General features: G+C 41.3%; 1 long non-coding RNA gene across 1 annotated transcript; it reads left to right on the top strand.

Moving 5' to 3' along the window:
- Window positions 1–1,958: 1,958 nt before the first annotated feature.
- On the top strand, window positions 1,959–2,210 carry LOC121636197. Its single transcript, XR_006009686.1, has 2 exons — window positions 1,959–2,110; window positions 2,184–2,210. It is a non-coding gene; the product is annotated as an uncharacterized LOC121636197 (long non-coding RNA).
- The last annotated feature ends 453 nt before the right edge of the window (window positions 2,211–2,663 follow it).

Genomic DNA, 2,663 nt, shown 5'->3' on the forward strand with positions numbered 1-2,663 from the left:
CCTCCAGAGTTTTAATCCAGTGTTTGTCTTTCACGTGTGACAAGTATAACTGATTTTGTGACTTTATGTACAGCTTCAACATATAATCCAAACACAAGGACAGATACCACAAAAACTTCTGAAGGACGGCTTATGTACAGAGACTTTCTTCCGCCAAAAGAGAGCCAGAAGAAAAGGCTGCAGACGTCAGTGGGTACTGAAGGTACGGACATTGTCTTTAAGCTGAGACTACTTTTACTCTGTATATTCATGTTTTATCTTGTGATACTAACTGTATGTGATTTAACTGCTTTCTCTTCAGACCCCGGATGAGTACGGAAGTGACATAGAAACAGACGTCAATTCCATAAGTCTGGATGATCTTCTGACGGTAAGACATTGCATTTAATCTAGAAATTTTACTATGACATTTAAGATGAGGACATACTTACTGACATGTGATTCTCATTCAGATTAAACCACCCTGCCATCTGTCGGACGAAGACAACGAGGCCGAACTTGAGGACCGAGAAGACTTTGTGGAACTTTTAAAGCGAATGCTTCATGTGGATGCAAACAAGCGGATAACCCCGAGCCAGCTTCTTCAGGATCCATTCATGACCATGAGGTACCAGCAAAACAACTATCCCAACAGCTTCTAGTAAGTACACCTTTCAACGCATTGTGTTGAATTTCTCTGGCGTTGACTGGTCAGGGTAGTTTTTTAACAATGTTTGATTCTCTCAGTTTTAAATCTTGCTGTGAAGCAATGGAGGTTTGTCGGGGCCAAGTACTGCACACCAGCCCCCAGGATGAAGCTCCTGCATGGCTGAGTCAGTGGGAGCATCCTCTCATTGAGGAGACGGCATCTTCCTTCTCCAGTAGCCTCTCCTTTGTTGAAAACAATGAAGCACCCCAACAGTGGAATCTGAGCTCCTCTGATGTGAAATGGTTATTGTCAGATTCCCAGTCAACCACCAGTGAAGAGGTTTCCCACAGAGATGATGGGAAATCTGTGAGGAAAAGATCGAGGTGCTCTTTTGAACTCTTGCTGTGATCTAAAAGGTAAGTATTGCCGTGCTATTTTTTATTAACTCTCAGTTATATTACTTATATATGTTGATAAAACTAAAAAAATCTAACTATATTTTTTATTTGACTTCATAGAAGACAAAAAGAGTTCATGCCAGAGAAGAAGATAAAGATGGACGCAGATGTTTTCACAAGTACATCAGGTATGCCAACATTCAGAAACACACATTCATTGGGATGAATCTTGTTTTAAATTGATTAATGCTTTTGATAACTTGCTGTTTCTGTCTATTTGTTCAGATTCTCCCAAAGAGGCTCAAAACGTGGCTTCAACTAACACAAAGGAAGACAGGCCTCAGAGGAAAAGGACCAGAGAAACATTTACAAGAAGCAGGTAGATATCAGCTGGTTTTCCTTCATGTGAGGGTGATCTTTAGATGGTTTTTACCAAAGGTTTTAACACTGTGTTTTGTTGCTTTATGCAGCAGTCCAGAGACCAGTTCCTCACCAAGAAAGAGGATGAGAATGATGATGCCTGAGGATTCCCAAACATCAGGCTCTGAGGTGAAAATCAAACCTCAGAAGAAAAGAAAAAGGGACTCTGCAGAGACCCAGTTTGAAAACAGGTTGGTATTATTTAACTGGCTTGTCTATATGTTGTTCTCTTGAATTTAGACAAATCCAACAATATGTTCTCTGCACAGGAGTCCAGACACCAGCTCTCCGGAGAGGAAATAAGGAAAAAGGGTCTTCTTCAGGCATCTCAGCAGGATCCATGTGAAGCTGCATCCTCTGAGGTTACACTTAAACCTCAGAGGAAGAGAACATTGGGAACTTTTACAGTTCCACAGTTTGTAAGAAGGTCAGTGGAAGTTTTTTCACATGCTTGTACAGGCAGAAATGTTACTGATGCAATACTAACAACTTGTAATTTGTCTACTAGCTCAGGCCATGGCTCTCCGGAGAGGAAGAGAAGAAAGATTGGCTTTCTTGGTGTGTCCCAACGGGATCGATGTGAAGCTGCATCATCTGAGGTTACAGTTAAACCTCGGAGGAAGAGAACGTTGGATGATTTGACAGATGCTCCATGTGGAAGCAGGTAAGGGTTAGTTATTTAAAATGCTTGTATAAGAAAAAACGTTACTGATGGAATCCTAACTTTTGTTTTTCAGCTCAGGCAGCTGTTGGAAGAGAAAGAAGAAAAAATCGGGCTAGGACAGGAAGCAGCTGCGCCCAGTGTGGAGGGCTGAAAGGACCAGAACTTCATGAAGAGGATGTAGAAGATGGTATCAGTATTGCAGGTTTACAACCTGCACAGGTGGTAACACACACTCACACACAAAAAAAATGCCCAGTGTAGCTTAGAGAATATATAGATGCCTACATTCAGAAACACACATTCATTGGGATGAATCTTGTTTTAAATTGATTAATGCTTTTGATAACTTGCTGTTTCTGTCTATTTGTTCAGATTCTCCCAAAGAGGCTCAAAACGTGGCTTCAACTAACACAAAGGAAGACAGGCCTCAGAGGAAAAGGACCAGAGAAACAAAAAAATGCCCAGTGTAGTTTAGAGAATATATAGATATTCTCGTTTTGCAGCCCACTAGACACTCTAATGTCTCTGGAAGGGAGCTCCCTCTTGTGTGATC

The sequence above is a fragment of the Melanotaenia boesemani genome, unplaced genomic scaffold (genome assembly GCF_017639745.1).
Source record: "Melanotaenia boesemani isolate fMelBoe1 unplaced genomic scaffold, fMelBoe1.pri scaffold_219_ctg1, whole genome shotgun sequence".
NCBI lineage: Eukaryota > Metazoa > Chordata > Actinopteri > Atheriniformes > Melanotaeniidae > Melanotaenia > Melanotaenia boesemani.